Source organism: Lycium ferocissimum, chromosome 5, assembly GCF_029784015.1.
Source record: "Lycium ferocissimum isolate CSIRO_LF1 chromosome 5, AGI_CSIRO_Lferr_CH_V1, whole genome shotgun sequence".
Classification (NCBI taxonomy): Eukaryota; Viridiplantae; Streptophyta; class Magnoliopsida; order Solanales; family Solanaceae; genus Lycium; species Lycium ferocissimum.
The window spans coordinates 66,025,777-66,037,982 of record NC_081346.1 but is presented as its reverse complement, the minus strand read 5'-3'; the positions used below and the strand labels follow the sequence as shown (position 1 = coordinate 66,037,982).

Here is a 12,206-nt window from a genome sequence, read left to right as displayed (position 1 = left end):
CTATAATTCTTACTACTTCATTCCCGCACATAGCCCAGAAAACACATCCAATGCCCCATAGAGTAATCACAAATACCCAAAATATATTGCTCAAGTTCTTATATCAACGTCTATCCATATTAATAAAACAGGAAACATGCCTTTTGAATGAAAAACTTCAATTTTCAGCAATTTCCTCGTAGCGGCATAATTAACTACTTATCCATGATCAAAACATTTGGGTTAAGATCAGGGACATCATATCCTATGATTTAGCTCTATGGCACGATTTAAGATAAGAAAGAAAGGTCAACGGTTCCTAAATGCCTTACTGCCTCTCTATATATAAGTGTGGCGCGCTTCACGCCGCATAAACAAGACTCTGGACACGGCTCGTAGACATTCCCTAGGACGAACCGGCGATACCAATTTGTCACACCCCTACCGGGAGTATGGCCGGCTCCGACACAGCAGCCGGAACCACGACTTATCTGTTACTTTGAGCATTATAAACCATACCTCAAAGAACACCTGCACGTAGAAAAGGCCCAACATAGGAATATCCGATCATTCAGCACATACGTTCATATGCGCACCGACAAGGTCGCCACAACATAATGTATATCATAAAGCCGGCAAGGCTAACAGTAAAGTATCAAGAGCTCAAAATACCGACAAGGCCACTAATATATTATATAACAATATGAACCGGTAGAGCTATAAAATATCTAACTGTACACGCACGTCTACGAGCCTCTTACATAGAATACAAATGATCATAAGGACAATACCAAATAGACTATGAGCTCCGAAGTAAGTGGAGTGCTCCTAAGAATCCATTGATAGAACACCTATGGTCGATTCGTCTCACCGCACCCGCACTGCGAACGCAGGCGCGGCTCGCGAGAAGGGACGTCGGTATTTAATAATGTGCGAGTATGTAAGGCATGAATAACAACATAATGTAGATATGAAAGGTAACATGAAAAAAGAGAGATGACACACGTACATCTGAGAATGCCTCATAAAGTGGATGCCATGCATGGTTAGCCTTTAAAAAAAAATATTTTTATACATATACATAGTATCATGCCCGGCCATTAAGGCTCGGTGTCATATACATAGTATCATGCCCGGCCATTAAAGCTCGGTGTTATCATCATTAGCCCGTGTCCGGGGCAATATCATAACATGCCCACTGCAGTGGTGTGCACATCCACGCGCCATGAGAAAATACATACATATATATAAAGCATGCATGAGAGACAAATAAAAGCTACGACTCTATCGGAGTGACGTAAGGTCGGTAACCTCTGATTTATATTATGGAGCAATCATCATCGCTGTATCTCACCTTGAAGGAACAATTATTATAAGGTGAGATCAACAACAATGAATAAAATTGATATAATCATGAAATAAGCTCAATAATCTCATAAAAGCATTGATCTCATAACTTGAGACTTTTAACCATAAAATCATCATCATCATAGAAAATATTCTCATCTTTGACATCATCATTATCATTGTAAAAACATGTTCATCGCTGTTATCATAAGAGCTCACAGAATCATAAATCTCTGGTTTGGAAAATACGGCATTTTGGAAAACATTTATGGATTATCGGGAAAGGAATCATGCCTTGGAGTCATAAACTTCTAACTTTTAAAAACAAAGAAGTTATGGAAACATTTATGAAATCGTACCATAGGAATCATGCCTTTGAAAGAAAGGGACGAGCCTTAACATATCTGGAAGATAATTTCTCTACTTCCAACTTACTTCCTGTCTTGCAATTCACTTAAGATCATTCGTAGCCTCATAATCTACATATACAACCATTCATAATATTGTTAGGGTCTTCGTCATATGCTCGTCTTAAGCCCTTAATTTAAATTCATTTAGAATCTGCCGAAATTCGGATAGCATCTCCCCTGTTTGTATGCCAAGCCCGAAATCATAATTCAACAACCAACAACAACAACAACAACAACACCAACATCACAACAACATTATCAACACCAATATGCTCCATAAAACATCCCACACGATGATTTTCAAATTTCTCAACTATCCAACTTGTTATACGCTTATTTATTGACTTTATCTCCATAAATAAACTGAAATTAATATCAATGATAAAAGATTCATACCTTATTCTTATTAAAATAGAAATATCTTTAATATCCACTTGAATCCACGTCAAGATCCACCGGCAAACGATACTATAATCGCGATTATGCGCTACCCGAGCCTCGATTAGCTAAAATCACTCAATTTTCTCACATTTTTATGACATAAATACCCCTATACCTTTGCTGAGATTTTTCGTCTGATTTTTGATGAAAAAAAGGGGTTTTGACCCTTTGATAGGTGGGTAAAGTCGGGTCGGAGTCCTTTAGCAACGATCTTGTACAAGTCGGTGCTAATAGTGATTCTTTGCCAGCACGCGTTTTACTCCTGTCGAAATTAACTTGTAACATCCATAATTTTCTACTTCGATGTCCTATCGACGAACGATTTATTGCGTTGAAAACTAGACTCAACGAACTTCATTTTAGGCTTTTGAAACACCTTAAAACTCCTAATATGCTTGGATATATACCCCTTCAAATTTGACCCAAAATTCTGTCCTTAATTCTGCCAACTTTTTTTCAAATTTTCGACAAACTTATTTTCTTTGATTTGCTTGGTCCCGGAATCTTCCAAAACTCCCCCTACATGATATTTATCATTTATTATACTTGATAATGGTCATGTTCTTGTGTCTCAAGGTTGTCCTTCCCGGTTACGACTTATGAGATCGTAATTCATCCTTTACTTCATTATTACGTACTTCCCATGGCTTATACCTTCCAAAACTTCATGGGACGTCTCCGATAATCCCTTACTACGGTGAAGTACGTGGCATGCTCATGCTCTGGAAGTGTGGGGTGTAACAGTCATCATTCCTTCAAACATTCATGCAACTAACTTTTTTCATCATCAATATGATGCTTAACATGCTTCAGCAACGTGGTTACTTTGGTGGGTTGGCCGGGAGAATCAAAACAAGCATTTAAATCACTTTTTATATGGTTATTGATACTGTTATGACTGCATTATTTTATCTTATGTGCATATGATTCATGAGTAAAGACAATACAAGCATCATATTGGTTGTGGTCGATACTCACTTCACGCACAATGATATCCATCACTGTGGAGAGACTAGTGATACGCATAGTCGATTGGACTGTTGATGAGATGACGGTAAGTCTGTCACGACCCGCCTAGAGGGCCGTGACGGGTACCCGGAGCTGGCTACCGAGCACCACACATCATGCTACTATTGTCTTGATCTGCTCACACATCCATTCCATAAAACATGTACTCATGCATACATAGGCCCTTATGGCAACAAAAGAATGATATATAGAATATACATCGAGGGGCACATGACAACTAATACCCACACACAAGTATCTATGAGCCTCTAACTGAAACTCTGAGATCATGAAGATGGGACAGGACCCCATCATATCCAAACATGTACACAAAAGAATATATCGGACGGCACACCTCCGTTCATGGAAGTGCTGCGCAAGCTGGTTCGTCTCCTAGGAGGCTGGGTCGTCTCCCTGTCTACCTGTGGGCGTGAGCACAACATCCAAAAGAAAAAGATGTCAGTACGAATAATGTACTGAGTATGTAAGGCATATATCATAAAATAACATAGGAACAAGAAGGTAAAACAAAGGTGAAAAGATAGCTGGTGACTGCTTGCCTCTTAAAGCGGAGCCATGCATGCATACACGTAACATATCATATCATGTATTGCTGCGGAACGTGCAGCCCGATCCATATATCGCCGTGGAACGTACGGCCCGATCCATTACCCATATAGCCCGCGTCCGGGATAATATCATAGTATGCCAGCTGATCAGGTGGCTATGCGTCTTAGCGCCTCTCCTTTCCCCATATCCCCTATATACATATACATATCATATATATACATATATATACATATCATATACGTAGCATGCATGAGAGCCCAAATAAAAGTGCGCTTTCTCGGAGTGACATAAGGTCGTAGACCTCCGAGTACATTATGACGTCATCATCATCATTAGATCGTGTCCGTGATCCATGACGTAACCTACGGCCATATGTAATATAGCTCAGACATAAGTCGAAGCCATATGCTTTATAGCCTGGGGCCATATGTAATATAGCTCACTGAGACACGAGCAGTGGCCATATGCTTTATAGCCCACTCAGTCGCGTCACGAAGTCATTTGGAATGTTAAGCTCGAAAATCCTTCGAATTGGAGTCATTGTAAGATTCTTCAGGAACTATAAACTTTTGGCATTTCTGGGAGTAGAATATGTTGAATGACATATATGGAATCCAATATAGGGATCATGCCTTGAAAGAAAGGAAAAAGGGTAACCTTACATACCTTTGTGTCTCCTTAATGACGTCGACTAAAAGCTCTCCTTCGACTTTCGATTCTACATATAAGAGGGTTCGTACGAAGGTTAGATTGTTGAAGGCATACTTAAGTTTAAACTAAAGCGGATAAGGCTAACGAAAATTGGGCAGCATTTCGTTTGTTTCGACAACTTTTCCTCATACAACAAAACAGCTCCCAAGCAACACAACAACACCCATAATATCATAATACGCAAATTTCCCTCAAGTTAAACATTATTCAACCTCTAAACTCATTTCCGGAATTCCCCATGACCATAGCTATAATACAACTTCATACTTGTTTATAATTCCAGTTCTTCAACTACTCAACACCCTTACTAACATGAAATAATTGTAATACTCACCTTGATTATGTAAGGATGATCTTTGGATAAAATACTCCACTTGAGAAGAACTCCACTTGACTACCAAGGAGATTTTCAACTTCTATCAACCTTTAGGAAGCATTTACACCCTTGATTCCACCAACTTTTGATGTTTGCTCCTTTAATTTTCCCTACTTGGATGTGTATTAAGGTGTTGGGAAGAGAGTTCTAGAGGTTTTTGGAAGTTTAGAAAGGTGAAAAATGAGAAAAAGAAGAGGGAACCGTGTATATATAAAAATAAAATTCGGACCCGACCCGGAATATACGGTTCAATATACGGTCCGTACAATTTATACGGTTCGTATATTGGACCGTATGTTCCTTCCAGAATCTCCAGAAAATTCACCCTTCACTGGAAGGGTTCTACGGCCAGATCTACGGGTCGTATAAAATATACGGTCCGTACATTGGACCGTATAATCCCCAGTTTCTCCGATTTCGTTCTCGTCGCTTCGTTTGATCTCGAATCCTTATGGAACTTTCTTGGTACTCGTGTAACACTTCCTTAACGATCTAATGGACCTTATAACTCGTCCTCAAGACCTTAATAAATACTCGTTAGTTCAATGACCATGAAATCTTTCCCAAACATAACGTGTACTCCACTTCCTTTTGACGAATCTAGTTTCCACCAAGTCCTATGACTCCAAAAATCTTATCGTCTATACACTAAGGCTGCCAATCGCCCTTTTATAATCGTGAAGATCTCGTGTCCACCTTGACCAGCGTCAGTCCATTCACGACGCAACGTCACGAAATGGCCGAGGTGTAACATTCTCCCCCCTTAAGAACATTCGTCCTCAAATGTTAAATTCTCGGGAATCCTACGAAAATTTCGCCAAAGTTTTCCCTGTAATTTGGCACTACCATCCTGTCACAGCAACCCAAAATAACATCGCCACACAGGGCTACAACATCAACAATAAGGAATATGGCCACACACGGCTCAGAAGTAATAAAGTAAGGCATTTCATACCTGTGAACACTGGTGTTTCATCTTGGGCCTCCGTTGGGGGTGAAAATAGATGCGGATATTTGATTTTCATAGCTTCTTCTGCTTCCCAAGTCATCTCCTCTCTATTATCATTCCTCCACAAGACTTTGACCGAAGCGACCTCTTTATTTCTAAGCTTCTGCACTTGTCTATCCAGTATGGCAACAGGAACTTCTTCATAGGTCAGTTTTTCCGTGACTTGAATGTCGCTTGCAGGCACTATTTTGGTCGGATCCCCAATGCATTTACGAAGCATCGATATATGGAAGACTGGATGAACTGAATTCAGCTCTGAGGGTAAGTCCAGTTCGTAAGCTACTTGACCCACTCTACGTACAATTTTGTAGGGCCCAATGTATCGAGGACTAAGCTTACCTTTCTTACCAAATCTCATTATCCCCTTCATTGGTGATACCTTCAAAAATACCCAGTCATTAACCTGAAATTCCAAATTCCTACGGCGATTATCGGCATAAGACTTTTGGCGGCTTTGAGCTGTCACCAACCGGTCTTGGATGAGCTTAATCTTCTCAACCGCTTGTTGGATCAATTTTGGGCCTATTAGTTGCGTCTCCCCCACTTCAAACCATCTAATAGGCGATCTACACTTCCTCCCATATAAAGCCTCATAAGGAGCCATCTGAATACTGGCATGGTAACTGTTGTTATAGGCAAATTCAATAAGTGGCAGATGATCCTCCCAATTTCCGCCAAAGTCCAATGCACAAGCTCGTAACATGTCTTCTAAGATTTGAATAGTGCGTTCAGCTTGCCCATCGGTCTGTGAATGGAATGCAATGCTGAATTTCACTTGAGTGCCCAATCCTTCTTGAAAGGATCTTCAGAATTTAGCCGTAAATTGAGCTCCTCTGTCAGTAATAATGGATATAGGAATGCCATGAAACCGCACTATCTCTTTGAGATACAATCTAGCATAATCTTCTGCTGAATATGTGGATCTGACCGGGAGAAAATGCGCTGATTTTATGAGTCTGTCAACAATCACCCAAATGGAGTCGTACTTATGCCGAGAACGAGGTAATCCAACAACAAAATCCATATTGATTGCCTCCCATTTCCAGGTTGGAATTTCCATTTCTTGCAAGAGTCCTGCTGGTTTCTGGTGCTCAATTTTCACCTGTTGGCAGTTCGGGCATTGAGCCACAAACTCGGCTATATCTCTCTTCATTCCTTCCCACCAATACATCAGTTTGAGGTCATGGTACATTTTCGTCGCTCCAGGATGGATGGAATAACGGGAATAATGGGCTTCTTCCAGAATCCGACGACGAAGTCCCGCAATATCCGGAACACATAACCTATTCTGGTACCTGAGAACCCCATCTACTGAGACTTCAAATGGTGACCTTTCCTTTGGGAATTGCACACCTTTATAATACTTCAATTTGGGATCCTCGTATTGACGCTCTTTTATTTCTGTGTCCAAGGATGAAACAGCTGGGTTAAGCACATTAATTCCTGTATCGCTCGATTCCATTAAACGAACTCCCAAGCTAGCCAGCTAGTGGAGTTCGCGAGCTAATTCCTTCTTTTCTGGCGGAACATCACTTCGACTACCCATAGATTTACGACTAAGGGCATCAGCTACCACATTTGCTTTACCAGGATGGTATAGAATATTTACATCATAATCCTTCAACAGCTCTAACCATCGCCTTTGATGCAGGTTTAATTCCTTTTGCTTGAAAATATACTGGAGACTTTTGTGATCTGTGTAGATGTCCACGTGGACGCCGTACAAATAGTGCCTCCATATTTTTAGAGCGTGAATGACCGCAGCCAACTCAAGGTCATGGGTCGGATAATTCTTCTCGTGTTTTCGCAGCTGCCTGGAAGCATAGGCAATGACCTTGCCGTGCTGCATTAATACACAACCTAAACCGACACCTGAGGCATCACAATATACCACATAACCTTCTGATCCTTCTGGGAGCGTCAGGACTGGGGCTGAGGTCAACCTATCTTTCAGCTCTTGGAAGCTCCGCTCACAAGCATCTGTCCACTGAAATTTAGCAGCTTTCTGCGTCAGTTTCGTCAACGGTGCCGAAATAGAGGAAATCCTTCCACAAATCTCCTGTAATACCCTGCTAGTCCCAGAAAATTACGGACTTCTGTAGGTGTTGTAGGCCTTGGCCAATTCTTCGCAGCCTCAATCTTTTGGGTGTCAACCCGAATACCATCAGCTGAGATGATGTGGCCCAGAAAAGTTACCGAGTTCAACCAGAATTCACATTTTGAAAATTTAGCATACAATTTACGAGCTCGGAGAATTCCAAGAACAGTACGCAAGTGTTCTGCATGTTCTCCTTCAGATTTAGAGTATACCAAGATATCATCGATGAATACAATTATAAATAAATCCAGGAATGGCCTAAACACATCATTCATCAGATTCATGAACACCGCTGGAGCGTTAGTCAAACCAAACGACATCACCCGAAATTCATAATGACCATATCTGGTCCTAAAAGCCGTCTTCGGAATATCTTCTTATTTGACTCTCATTTGATGGTATCCTGACCTCAGATCTATCTTGAAAAATCACTTGGCCCCTTATAGTTGGTCGAATAGATCATCGATCCTCGGAAGTGGGTACTTATTCTTTATTGTCACCCTATTCAACTGCCTGTAATCGATACACATCGGCAAGGATCCATCTTTCTTTCTTACGAATAAAACAGGCGCTCCCCATGGCGATGAACTGGGCCTAATAAACCCCTTCTCGAGTAAATTTTTTAGTTTTGCTTTTAATTCTTTCAATTCTGCAGGAGCCATTCTGTAGGGAGGAACAGATATTGGCTCAGTGTCAGGCAATACATCGATAGTGAATTCAATCTCCCATTCTGGTGGAAGACCTGGAAGCTCGTCCGAAAATACATCTGGGAACTCGTTCACTACCGAAATGGATTGAAGAGTCGGCGGCTCTGCTTCCGTATCGTGGACTCGAACTAGATGATAAATATACCCCTTGGCAATCATCTTCTTTGCCTTAAGATAGGAAATAAACCTGCCTCTTGGAGATGCAGTGTTACCCTTCCACTCTAAAGCTGGTTCTCCGGGGAATTGAAACCGGACCACTTTGGCCCTGCAGTCTACATTTGCATAACAAGAAGCTAACCAGTCCATGCCCATAATAACATCGAAATCCAGCATTTCCAACTCAATCAAATCAGCTACGGTATGTCGGCCACACACTACAACTATGCAGCCCCTATAGATTTGCCTGGCTAGTACCGGGTCGCCGACTGGAGTAGACACTTCAAAAGGTTTGATTGGCTCGGGTGTTATCCCGATACGACCGACAATGTACGGAGTAATATATGACAAGGTAGAGCCCGGATCAATTAATGCATAAAGATCATAAGAAGATACTATCAATATACCTGTCACAACGTCGGGAGAGGTCTCTAAATCTTGCCGTCCGGTCAATGCATAAATACGATTCTGGGGACCGCCCGAACTAGAGGCTCCTCCTCTGCCTCTACCACGGCCCGCTGGAACCTGGGAAGCCTGTCCTACGGGGTGTACGGACGATGATAAACCTGCTGCTGAACCTGTAGGTTGGGCCTCATCTCGGCCACTCCTCACTGAACAATCGCGCATAATGTGGCCAACCTGACCACAGGCATAGCAAGCATCTAAGCCTCGACGACACTGACCCGGATGTAACTTACCACATTGACTGCACCGTGGTACTGGCGGTCTCCTCTGGCTAGAATCACCACGATACTGGGACCCTGAAGTTCCTGAGCCCTGACTCGGGCCAGAATAAGTGGGACGATCAAACTTTCGGCCCGCAAACCGAGAGGGTGCACTAGAAGAAGGATGGCCTGAATATCTGGAATACTGCTGCCCCTGGCCCTCTCTGTACTCGCTGGTAGCCCCCGCTGATCTAGTCCTTTTACCATGTCCCCTGTCCATAACTCGATCTCCCCTTAGCGGCTGCTGTTGTTCTTCCAAGTTCTGAGCATGCACTTGAATGCACGAGATATCCATTCCTTCTAGTAACGAGGCTGTCAAACAGTCCTTAAATAAGTGTGGCCCCAAGCCTCTCACAAACCGGTGTATCCGGTCTTCCAAATCTGCTACCATGGCCGGAGCATATCTAGCCAATGAATTGAATCGGAGACTATATTCCCGGGCACTCATATTTCCTTGCTTGAGATTCAGGAACCTATCTGCACGAGCCCGTCGAACCTCAGGTGGCAAATAATGCCGTATAAAAGCATCCACGAACTCTTGCCATTTTGGGGGAGGTGCATTTTCCCCTCTTGAAGAAATCCAGTTATTATACCATAAAATAGCTATGTCCCGGAGTCTATACGAAGCCAACTCCACGGACTCAGTATCAGAAGCATGGATAATCCTCAATGTCCTCAATATCTCATCAATAAAGCCCTGCGGGTCTTCATCCGGTTTCGACCCGAAGAATTCTAGAGGGTTTAAACTTATAAAATCACGGGCTCGGGCACTGGTCGCCCTTTCACTTGAACCCGCACTCTGCCGCTGGGCCTGCGCAGTAACTAATTGAGTCGAATCGACGAAGATCCCGTAAGTCCTGATCTGGAGCAATAGGGGGAGGAGTTGGGGCCCTCTCATGCTCCTCTGCCGCTGGAGGAAAATGAGTGGGAGTGGCATGCGAGGGAGTAACACTCTGAGCCTCGCCATGTCCCGACTCCGCTGGAGGCTCTCGGTTGGTGCCGTCCCCGGCGGTATCTAATATGGTGCGGATTTTCTTCCTTCTCGTCGGCATTACTGAAATCATAACGCACAATTAGAATACAAGAGATCTTATATTATAGCTCTATCGCACGATCTACGAAAAGAAAGACGGTCATTATTCCTAAATGCCCCGCAGCCTCTCGTTTATAAGTGTGGCGCGCTTCACACCCATAAACAAGACTCTACGGACACGACTCGTAGACACGTCCTAGGACGACTGCTTCACGATACCCGCACGTGCCATGACCCGCCTAGAAGGCCGCTCCGGGTACCCGTCACAGCCCTCTAGGAGGGTCGTGACAAAGTCTTAATGAACTGTACAAACACATAGTTCAACACAGGTAAAGGTGTATCCTATGGAAGGTCTATTGCAACGCATAGGTACCATGCACCTTGATATTCGGCTGTGATGATCATGTATATCTTTTGTGATCCATTTATACATGCTTTTGTCAGTGATATTATATGCTATTCTTAGTACATGACATGTATTTTATTTTCATAAACTTGCTCCATGGGGTATGATGGTAACGCGGATCAGTGATCCTGCTGAGATTAGGCTCGCCCTTATTGAATTCCTGCTCTGTGCAGATTCCTTCCACTAGTGCGGTAGTTGGTCGTGTTTGATACAGTTCGAGGCCATATCAGAATTCAACTGATGTGAGCCGAAATTTCATAGTTGGAACACCCCTTCACCATCATTCTATATTGCTCCAAAATGTCATGCAATGGTTCACTGTTATTGCTTGAAGGCCATAAAATCATCACACAAAAGGTCATATCGCCTAGAGAGAAATACTTATTCGAGAACTTTGCATAGAACTCATCCCAAGTGCAAACAAAATGATTGGAAAGTGATTCTCAGAGAATGGAAAGAGCCTCAAACTACGTGCATCATCCAAGACCAATAATTTCTTGCTCGTAGAGCAAACATCCAAAAAGAACTTTAGATGCTTGTCTGCCTTTTCACGAGCCGTTCCACAAAATATTCCTCTTTGGTTGAGCATGACACTTGTAATAAAGAAGCACTACAAGAAAAAATATATTTGGCATAGATTGATTATTGTTGCAAAAAGTACTTTTGGCAACAAAAAAAAAAATTGTTGCATGAACTTTTCCCAACGACTGTTGTTGCAACAACGTACAACAACTTTTTTTTTTTTTTTTTTTTGCCAAAACAACTTTTTGCAACAATAATCAATACTATGGCAACAAAAAAATCATTTGCCAACAATAAAACTAGGTTGTTGCCAAATATAAAAAATTTTGTTGCGATTTCTATACTTTCTTGTAGTGAAATTTACCACCCTGATGTGAGGAGGAGCTATGACACTTGCATATCTCGCATTGTGTTGAGCTTGGGAATTGGATTATGCTCTCTGACCACGACTTCCACAAGCACCCACTTGTGAAGGAGCATCGATCGGCTGCTAGTGGATCTCCTTGATTTTGAACTCCCTGAGGAGGGTCCTCTTGTGTAAGATCCTCTTCAAGAAAACCTAGCCTGACTACTTGTAAGGTCACCACGAATCAAAGTGTTAATGAACTAACAAGGTAAAAGAAGTTAGCGAAAACACATAAAATACACTTTTAACATCGAAATTTTTTAGGCAACGACGTCAAAATTTGATATGCTCAAATTTTACAT

General features: G+C 42.2%; 1 long non-coding RNA gene across 1 annotated transcript; it reads right to left on the bottom strand.

Moving 5' to 3' along the window:
• Positions 1-11,319: 11,319 nt before the first annotated feature.
• Positions 11,320-12,206, bottom strand: LOC132058481 (uncharacterized). The gene is made up of 2 exons (XR_009415318.1): positions 11,843-12,206; positions 11,320-11,569 (listed from the first exon to the last, which is right to left on the bottom strand). It is a non-coding gene; the product is annotated as an uncharacterized LOC132058481 (long non-coding RNA).